Below are 10,536 nucleotides of genomic sequence, written 5' to 3' on the forward strand. Positions count from 1 at the left end.
AAAACTCCAAGTCCCCACATTCTAAATGCCCCCAGAAAACTCTCCTAATTAGGCCCCAGGTGGAACCACTGAAATGTTCTTTGCTTGGCCCCTCTGAATTTTCTTTGTCTTTAATACAGGATGAAGCAAATTCACTGTTTCTCTTGGGGCTTATCCACAAATTGTCACCAGGCACATAAAGTATCCGTTGCATACTCACCCATAGGAAAGAAGGAAAAGAAAAAGAAAACGGAAAACAGGTTTTGCTCTCAAAACTCTATGAGATTCTTGAGCAAGGACAAAGTGAATGGGGAACGTTTGGAAATGAGGTCCTTTCCTCCTTAGGGAGGGCACTCGGAATTTTCCTCCTCCTTCTCAGGAACTGGATTGTGGCCTAGGAGGTGAGGATGGAAACTGAGTTAGAGTAGAAAATGCTGGGCTCCGCCTCCGCTGGCAGGCCCACTGTGGGCAGCTGCAGAAATTACTGTCCCAGGGCCCCCGCCGAATGGTCCAGGCTCCACGCTCAGTGTCTCCTAGGGTAGAGCTGGCCCTGGCGGCAGAATCCTAAAGTGGTGCTAACGTCCTCCGGCTGGAAAGGACGCAGCCTGGTGGCACAAGGGGGACAGTTCTCCCTTGACCTTCTCTCTGTGGTGGTGTTTGCCTCTCTGGAAGCTTCCACATCCGTCTGGCACACATTCATCACCATGCCCTAGATGGGTCCCAGGATAGCAGGGGCACAGGCAGTGAGTTAATGGAGGGGGGACTCTCCTGCTCTCCTCTCTGCCTCCCTGGGGCAGGGCTGAGCCAGCTACCCAGAGCAACGTGGGCATCTGCCAGCTGCTCTTAGTGAAGGATGTTGACAACTGATTCCATCTAGTAATATTCCTGGCTCAGTGGACAATAGTGTACAGTAGTTGAGGACGAGCTACATCACTTACTACCTGGGAGCTTTTCAGCAAGCAACTTAAACTTTCAAATCTCACTTTGTTCACTTGTAAAACATGATAGTAAAGATTCTCAAATTCTATGCAGGCTGGCCATCTTGGTCAGTGGTAACTTCATTCCTCCAGTTTGCCTGGATCAAAACCTTATTGATCCGGACTTCCCTGGTGGTCCAGTGGTTAACAATTCACCTTGCAATGTTAGGAGACTCGGGTTTTATCCCTCGACAGGGAACTAAGATCCCATAGGCTGTGGAGCAACTAGGCCCGCATGCCACAACCAGAGAGCCCGAGTGACGCAGCTACTGAGCTCATGCGCTACGACAAAACAGCATGCAAGACGCAACCAAGATCCTGCCTGCTGCAACTGATAGCTGACACAGCCAAATAAATAGATACATAATTTTAAAATCAGCTTAGAGACTTTATATACATATTCTAGACCCTTCTCTAGGATTCCTTATCCAATATATCAGTACTTCTTATCAATCCTCTTACCGAATGTAGCCAGGATCTGAGCATTTCCATGTCCACTGCTTCCTTTCTGGTCCAAGCCAACATCATCTCTTGCTCACATCACTTTATTAGCTTCCTAATAAGTCCCCCGTTTCTGCCCTTGGCTCCCCACACAACCAGAATGACCTCTGTTAAAGTGTAAGGTTAGCCTCTCTCTTGTGTCACTTGCTCCAGGGGAAGCCAGCTGCCATGTCAAGACGACATTTAAGCAGGCTGAGGCAAGAGCCAAGAGGTGAGGAAGGCAGACTCCTGCCAACACCCACGGAGGTGAGTCATCTTGGAGACAGGTCCTGCCATTCCAGGCACCCCTTCTAATGACTTCTACTTCTGCTAATATCCTGACAAAAACTACATGTGAGGTACTGAGCCAGAACCTCTCAGCTGAGCTCCTTCTGAATCCCTGAACCCCAGAAACTATGTGATAATAAATGTTGGACTCATGGAAAATCAATAATTAATACTGATTTGGGGTACCTGGAAGAGGGGGGTTGCTATAACAAATATGTACAAATCTGGGCATGGCTTTGGAACCAGGAGGTGAGGAGAAGCTAGAGGACATTGATGAGAGTGTAAACAAAAGCCTGAAGTGCTTGGAACAGTCTGGATGTTGAGGAGGATACTGGTGAGAGCTTAATGGGACATGAGGAGCATGTTAGTAGAAACTGGGTGAAGGAGAATCCCTGATACGTAGAGGCAGAAGCTCAGCAACAGTGTCACATGTAGTCATCTGTAATAGAGGATGCAGCTGATGAGCTGGGCGAGTGAACCATTTCCAGCTGGAGTGATAGAAGTTTCCCTGATTCTTCCTGTTTGTACTAAAATACACAAGGAAGCAGAGGCACCAGAGGAAAGATTAAACCAAAAGGAACTAAGATTTGCTGATTTAGAAGTTTCCAAGAAATTCCAGCAGGGAATTCCTGCTGTTAGGACCTGTGGTTAGGACCCCGCACTTTCATTGCTGAGGGTCCGGGTGCAATCTCTGGTCTGGAAGCTGAGATCCCACAGACTGTGTGGTGTGGCCAAAACAACAACAAAAACTTCAGCATCCAAATGATTATAAAATTAAGAAATATCTTTCAACTAAAGAGCAAATTGGACTTCCCTGGTGGCTCAGACGGTAAAGAATCTTCCTGCAGTGCAGGAGACCTGGGTTCGATCTCTAGGTCAGGAAGATCCCATGGAGAAGGGAATAGCAACCTGCTCCAGTATTCTCGCCTGGAGAATTTCATGGATGGAGGAACCTGTGGGTACAGTCCACCAAGTCGCAAAGAGCTGGACAAGACTGAGCAACTAACAAAGAGCAAAGTATGCCAGAAAAGCATGGTCAAAAAACAAAGCCGTGAATGTGGCTGTAAAATCCTTTGGCAAAACTTCAGGAAAATTGACGAGAGTGCCTTAGAGTACCATTCAGCTAGACCGAAGGTGTTCTAAAGTGTTTAAGGATCTGTCTCACAGATCCTTTCCATCCAACAATGGGGCTTCTAAGAAGCTTACGTGCAAACTTACTTATTGCAATAGAAGAAGCTAGAGAAGAGCTTATCTCAAAAGGATTTGTGTGTTTGGCTTTTGTCTATGGAGAAAAACCCCAAGATCATTCATAGGAAAGCCACAAATTTTAAAGGATAATTACACTCACAAAAATATCTTCAGGTTGGACTGAAATGGACAGAGAGTACAAAATAAATAGAGGTTTGGACCTTTAAAGTTCTACTGGCAGGAAAGAAAAAAAGATAAAGCATGACTCAGAAGACAAAGTGGAGACCTCCAGAGAGTAGAACTAAGAGCCCAGACAGTAAGAACTGTGGAGAATCATTTCCTGGCAGAACTTGGACTGAATTCTTATCAGGAAAATTTCTTTATTAATTTTTTTTTTTCTTTTTGGCCATGCTGTGCATGACCAGGAATAGAACCATCATCTTCTGTATTAGAAACTCAGGATCTCAAACACTGGAAGTCCCTCAGGAAATTTTCAAAAATTTCTCCACTGGATTTCAGAATTGCTATGGGCCACTGACTCCTCAGTACCTCCCATTTCCCCCCTTTTGAACAGGATTGCCTGTAGTTATTCCTACCATGTTCCAACATTGTATGTTGCAGGGAATAACTTGCCTATCCTGTTTGGAGATCTTCAAATAGAAAGGTATTGTGTTCAAGGAGCTTACCTAAGGAATTACATTCAGGAGTCTCATTTGTACTTAGCCCTCATTTAGATGATGGGATTCTAGACTTTAACCAGATGCTTTCTTGGGCTTGAGATGTGTAGGAATCTTGGGAGGGGATATGGATTTGGGGGGAGGGCAAAGGGAAGGTTGCAGTCACCAGTCTCAAAGATGCCCGCCCTGTTAGGAGGCACGTTGCCTGAAAACGCCTGGAGTTTGTTACACCTGCCCTAGTGGGACTCATAGTACCGCTGACTGATACTGTGATACAGAAAGATCATTTCTTTGCCTCTAAGAGGCATAGATAACCTTTTGGTGTCACTCATACTCCAGAGCTCTTCATGGGATCAGAGTGAGGTTGGACTTCAGCTGGACCCATCTTTTTGCTGAGCTTCTTCCCCTGTCCTAGCCTGCATTATTCATTCCCTCAAGAAAACACATCTGAATAGAATCCTTGTCTCATGCTTTGCTTTGACGAAATACAATTTACAATACCTAATAATTATGGCAGAAAGTGAAGAGAAACTAAAAAGCCTCTTGATGAAAGTGAAAGAGGAGAGTGAAAAAGTTGGCTTAAAGCCCAACATTCAGAAAACTAAGATCATGGCATCTGGTCCCATCACTTCATGGGAAATAGATGGGGAAACAGTGGCAGACTTTTTGGGGGCGGGCTCCAAAATCACTGCACATGGTGATTGCAGCCATGAAATTAAAAGACGCTTACTCCTTGGAAGGAAAGTTATGACCAACCTAGATAGCATATTCAAAAGCAGAGACATTACTTTGTCAACAAAGGTCCATCTAGTCAAGGCTATGGTTTTTCCAGTGGTCATGTATGGATGTGAGAGTTGGACTGTGAAGAAAGCTGAGCACCGAAGAATTGATGCTTTTGAACTGTGGTGTTGGAGAAGACTCTTGAGAGTCCCTTGGACTGCAAGGAGATCCAACCAGTGCATTCTAAAGAATATCAGTCCTGGGTTTTCATTGGAAGGACTGATGCTGAAGCTGAAACTCCAATACTTTGGCCACCTCATGTGAAGAGTTGACTCATTGGAAAAGACTCTGATGTTGGGAGGCATTGGGGGCAGGAGGAGAAGGGGACGACAGAGGATGAGATGGCTGGATGGCATCACCGACTCAATGGACATGAGTGAGTAAACTCCAGGAGTTTGTGATGGACAGGGAGGCCTGGCATGCTGCTATTCATGGGGTCGCAAAGAGTCGGACATGACTGAGCAACTGAACTGAACTGAATAATTATAAAATGGTGCTCATCAAGATATGTTCACTCTGTGATGGGATTTTGGGACATTTTGTGAAATCATCATGGATACTAAGAAGAAGAAGAATGAAACAGCCTTGAATGTCAAGTTCAGGGAATTCTCATTGAGGTAACATTGGCAGTCTTTGTTGGTTTTGTTTTCCTTGTTAGACTTCAGGAGTGGGACAGAGGTAATCACGAGCTCCAGTTCACGGTGCACCATCTTTACCAACCTGAGCAAGACCCTTCTCATTGTATTTTATTCCATGTCCACCTTCTCTCTGACTCACATTTTCATTCATTTCCAATATGTACTCACTCCAATGTGTTGGATCAGTTCAGTTCAGTCGCTCAGTCACGCTGGACTCTTTGCAACCCCATGGAATTGCAGCATGCCAGGCTTCCCAGTCCATCATCAACTCCCAGAGCTTGCTCAAACTCATGTCCATTGAGTCGGTGATGCCATCCAATCATCTCATCCTCTGTCGTCCCCTTCTCTTCCTGCCTTCAATCTTTCCCACCATCAGGGTCTTTTCCAATGAGCAGTTCTTCGCATCAGGTGGCCAAAGTATTGGAGTTTCAGCTTCAGCATCAGTCCTTCCAATGAATATTCAGGACTGATTTCTTGGATATCCTTAAATGTGTTTGTTTTTCTGATCTGAATGGGAGGGCTTCTGGGATTTCAAAGGGCACCTGGGACTTCTGCAGCTTCTTTGTAGATGTTCTTTGTCAGACTTAAGAGTTCTATTCCTAGTTTACAAAGAGCTGTTGCTTTCTCATTACGAATTTTTGAATTTTCCCTAATGCTTCATAAAGAGTTCATCTTCCTAGCCTCCTCAAAAAATTGGAGCAGAAGGAATAAATGTCTCTTACTCTATTCCTTGGTTTATACTGGAGAGGACTGACTCTTAAATGACTTACTGAACTCACCATAAAGCCTTCTGGACTGATGTTTCTTTTTGAAAATTAAACTAGTGATTCAGTTTCTTTACTAGTTAGAAGTTTACCCAGATTCTTAATCTCTAAGCCACTTTTATCCATTTCATCTGAATTTTAAAATTTGGACATGAAGTGCTTCCTGATACCTCCTATCTGTTTAATCTCTACACTATCTGCAGGTGTCTTGTTTTTCCCTCCCAAACAAGACTGGTGAGCTTTCAGGTAGCAACAGAATGCCTCCACGTTCTTTCCACTACACGATAATGGCATCTTCGTGGAGACAGGCTGATCCTGGGACCTGCCCCACAGCTGACTGCTGGCCCAGGCGCAAGGCCGGGATGGAGCAAGGATAGAGCAGCTTGAGCAGAGTCAGCTTCAAAATTGTGAATCCAAGCACGAGGCCACACAGTGTCTGCGGACAGCCTGCAGCCTCGGTTTGGGGGTGGGGAGGGCTTGTCTGGGGGCGAGAGGAAGCTCAAGTCCCAGGCTCAGGCCTCCAGCCTCTTGTCTGGTGCCACCTAGTATTCTGTGCAGCGCCTCATCTTCCCCTCTCATGGTCCCCCTTTTGCATCACTGACCCTCAACTGACTCATCTCATTCCCACCTCTGCCCGCCCTGCTCAGGCCCCCTCCAATTTCCCAACATCACTGATGACTCAGCTCATGCCCAGATGCCCCCTGTAGGGCCACCAGGGGTCCAGCATGAGCAGAGGGACGGGCAGGATGACAGGGCAGCCCCAGGGGCAGCTTCCTGGAAGATGTTTGAAAGACAGAGCCCGACTCCCAAGCTGGGTCTCCTGTGATCTTAATTTGTGGCTTTGTCTGATGGGATTCGCTTCCCTCTGCATCTTCGTCTGGTTTTTTATTTGGGTAAAGGATATTCTCTGCCCTTTCATGTCTGAGTGGTTTCCTCCTGCATATGTGTTCGCTGTGGGGTCTTCTGCATGCCTGGCCCTGGCAGGGAGGGGTTGGGTGGGTGCTTCTTCCGAGAAGGGAGCCCTCAGGGGGCGGAGAGGTCAGACAGACCTTCCCTGGGGCTGCCTCCTGGGGGGCCGCCCCTGCCCTGTGGACCAGCCCCACACATCTGAGTGAAACTCTCGCAGATTTCCTTGGACTTGGGCTAATAAGATTTTTCCTTTGAAAGGAACTTTCCATTGTTTGTTTTAAAAGTGAAATGAGCATTTTTTCCAACCACAGAGGCGATGCTGAAGGAGCCTGTAATTTCTAGGATCCAAGACTGGAACTTAAAAACAAGAAGAAGAAGAAAGGGAAAATTAAAAGAGTTTTCCAATTAAAATGGGTCTCTCCCTTCCCCGCTTCAGGCGCTCCCTCGTCTTCCGTCTCTTTCAGGACAGCAGCAGGGCTGGCGCTTCGCTCTTCCTGCCCCAAACTCTAATGAGCTCTGTCTTCCATTCCTTTGCAGTGCCATTCCCTTCTCCAGGGGATCTTCTCAACCCAGGGATTGAACCCGGGTCTCCTGCATTGCAGGCAGATTCTTTACCACGTGGGCCACCAGGGAAGCTCAATAAAGAGGCACCTGTGGCTAACTAGACATAGGGATGGACTTGAATCTGAAACTGACATACCAATGCCACCCAGTTCAATGCGCACCAACAAAGTCTGTTCGGCTCCCACTGGACACTTGTCCACCACAGGGCCCCTGCTCTCTGGCAATGTACAGCCTAGTAGGGTAGCTCAAGTCTCTTTTTTTATTTGCTAAAAAACTGTAGCAGATATTCACCACATGGAGCGACTAGAGCAACAGCACAGAATAGGAATAAATGGAGGAGCAGGAAGACAGCCCAGTAACAGTTGTTTGGTGTTTTTGTCTTTTTCCCTCCCAGAGCAAACCACTGGGTGCTCACTGGGCAGCATACCAGGGTGAGGAAGATGCAATCCCTGGCTTCAGGGGATGACAGGCTTTGGGGATCATAGATCCACCCACAAGTTTGGATCACAGCAGCCAATGAAGCTCTAAGCACCACGACAGAGATGAACACGGAGGCTGAGCAGGATTCGGAGGAGCCCAGGGGTCTCCTTTGTAGGGAGAGGGGCAGAGGACACAGAGTTGGGATCGGGAAGGCTGGCAGGGCATCAGGGTGGCTCGGTTGGGGAGAGAAGTGAGGACCCTCCCCAGAGCTGAGGGCGCTGCCAGTCACTGTTCAAAAGAGCCCCAAGCCGCCCTGAGCTGAGTGCTCAAGTTCATTACCAGGCTCGGTTCTACCTTCCAGAGTCTGCCGTTTGGCTGGAAAGTTTATGAGAACTGGCTTATTCTCTGGTGTCTTGGCACTTTCCCTTCATGTCCTGATTGGAACCAGGGAGGCTGTAAGTGCAAACGTTTTTGTACCTTAGAGTAAATTCTATCTGCTTTCCTGGAGGAGGCCGCGGTGAAAGTGTCTCTTGTTTCCAGTGGCCTGGCTCCCCTCCTCAGGAGACCTGAATTCCAGGCCGGCGCTACTATAAAGTTGATGAATGCGTGCCAGGCCCTCATCCAACCAGCAGCTCCCCATCTCTCCTCCTCTCCTTTCTTCAGGGAAAGGAAGCTGGATTTTTTTAATAAGGTAATAGCACCTCTTTTATATTTTCCTTTCATAAATTAGAAAGAATTGAAAGCAGAATAAGGCAGCAGCTTGGCATAATGGAAAGATTACTGAGCAGGGTGGGAGTGTAAATTGGTACAACCACTTTTGGAGAGCGAATTGGCGAAAGCTAGCAGAGTTGAAGCCATGCCTATCCCAGAGCCCAGAGCTTCTCCCAGGAGAAGTCCTGGGAGAAACTCTGGGCCATGTGTCCAGGAGATATTATAGCACTGGTGGGGATAGCAAGGCATTGGGAAAAAAGCATGGGTGGGGGATGGGAAAATTGTGTCCCCCGAATGCTTATTGCAACATTATTTATAACAGTAAAAAAAAAAAAGAGCTTAAATGTCCATCAACAAGGAGATAAATAAATCATGTGTCTGAGTAGTTATAGTGTTTGAACCAGCCCGGCATTTATCATCATGGTTCAATCTCAAGCCCATAACAGCAAGATGCAGGATGTGTGCAGTGTTACGCTGTTTATATCAAGTTTAAAAACATACAGCATGAATCTATGTACTGTTTATAGATCTACACGTGGGTTGCAAAAGTATAAAAACCCGTGGGAATGAGAACATCAAATTCAGGCCACGTGACTCCAGCCCTCCAACCACAGGTGTAGGTAGGCTCTTGACCAAAGCTGAACCAGTCGGACTGTCCACCCCGGGCCTGAGGACTCAATGCAGTGACTCAAGGTGATGGATCTGTCCATGCCTTTGGGTCCAGAGTGGCTGCTTTTGTCTAAGTGTAAGAGGGGTGTGTTTCATCATTGTCTTCACTTAGGGAAATCTCCTGGACCGTTCAGTCCCATGTAAAGGGAGGTATCGGGGGCCATTAGTCCAACGCCCTACCTTTGCTGTGTCACTTCTGTTTGGGGAACTCCTGCATGTCTGGCACCATTAGATCCACGTAGGATGTGGCTGAGCAGTGACTTGGAGCTGGAAAGCTGCTACCCACGGAGATACTTGACTTGAATGAGACTCCCCAGTGGGCTTCCGGGCAGGTGATGGGGACCCAGGCGTCTTGGGAGCTAGTTTGGCTGCCCCTAGGTAATGAGCTCGCCTCCATCTTTTCACTCTGGACCCTGCCAGCCTCCCCTTATTTGTCCCATCCGTTTCCCAGCCTGTGGATCAGCTGATCTCTGGGATCTGGTGGTCTCTCCCTCTCCTAATCATCTAGGCCATCCATATAGGCTTATAGCATAGGAGCTCTTCAGGATTTTGCCCTTTGTGTTTCCAAAATCTGGTTTTTGGAGCCCAGCAGACTCTTTTGCTCCCACAAGAGCTTGACTCTCACCAATCAAAAACCCCACCTTTCAGCACCAATGTTTTTGTTGTTAATGTTAGAAATCTCTCTCCCCCAAACGGGCGTTGATGATTTCTGTTTCCCTTCCTTTTGATGAACAGAGCCCCAGTACTTTCTGAGACAGTGGATGCCACCTACTGAATAGAATCCAGTCCAAGGACAGCAGTTTGTCCAGCATGTTATCACGCCACGCAAGGGAGAGAGTGCTGGGACTCTCCCTTGTGGACTGGCAGCAGGAACTTGCTGTGCTTTTCCAGTTAACTTGGTCCCGGCGGCGTCCCTCATGAGGTCTGTGCTGGTTACTGCCCTGACTCCTTATCCCCAAACTGCCCCTTTCCTTTCAGCCAGTTTGAGTGACTGGAGAAGGCAATGGCACCCCACTCCAGTACTCTTGCCTGGAAAATCCCATGGACGGAGGAGCCTGGTAGGCTGCAGTCCATGGGGTCGCTAAGAGTCAGGCACAACTGAAGCGACTCAGCAGCAGTTTGAGTGAATGTTTACTTTTTTCCCCCACCTGAGGTGGTGTGAAGGGTCCAGGTGGCTCAGTTGACTGGAATGGGTGCCAGCCAGGCTGGTGACCACACACTTTTCTTGGGGTGAGGTGCAGCCACTGCTGGATGGATACAGATTGTTCTCCCTCTCAGAGACAAGTCAGACCTCACAGTGACCTCCGCCACCAAAGGAATGTGTGATGTCAATGAGCAGGGCTTGAATTCCGCCATCTTTCTGCTGTTGTTTCTGTTTCTTTTGCCAAGAATACAAGGACTGGGGCTTCCCTGTCGGTTCAGCGGCAAAGACTCCGCACTCCTAATGCAGGTGGTCCGGGTTTGATCCCTGGTCAGGGAACTAGACCCCACA

This window comes from Bos indicus x Bos taurus, chromosome 23 (assembly GCF_003369695.1).
Source record: "Bos indicus x Bos taurus breed Angus x Brahman F1 hybrid chromosome 23, Bos_hybrid_MaternalHap_v2.0, whole genome shotgun sequence".
In the NCBI taxonomy this organism is placed as follows: domain Eukaryota; kingdom Metazoa; phylum Chordata; class Mammalia; order Artiodactyla; family Bovidae; genus Bos; species Bos indicus x Bos taurus.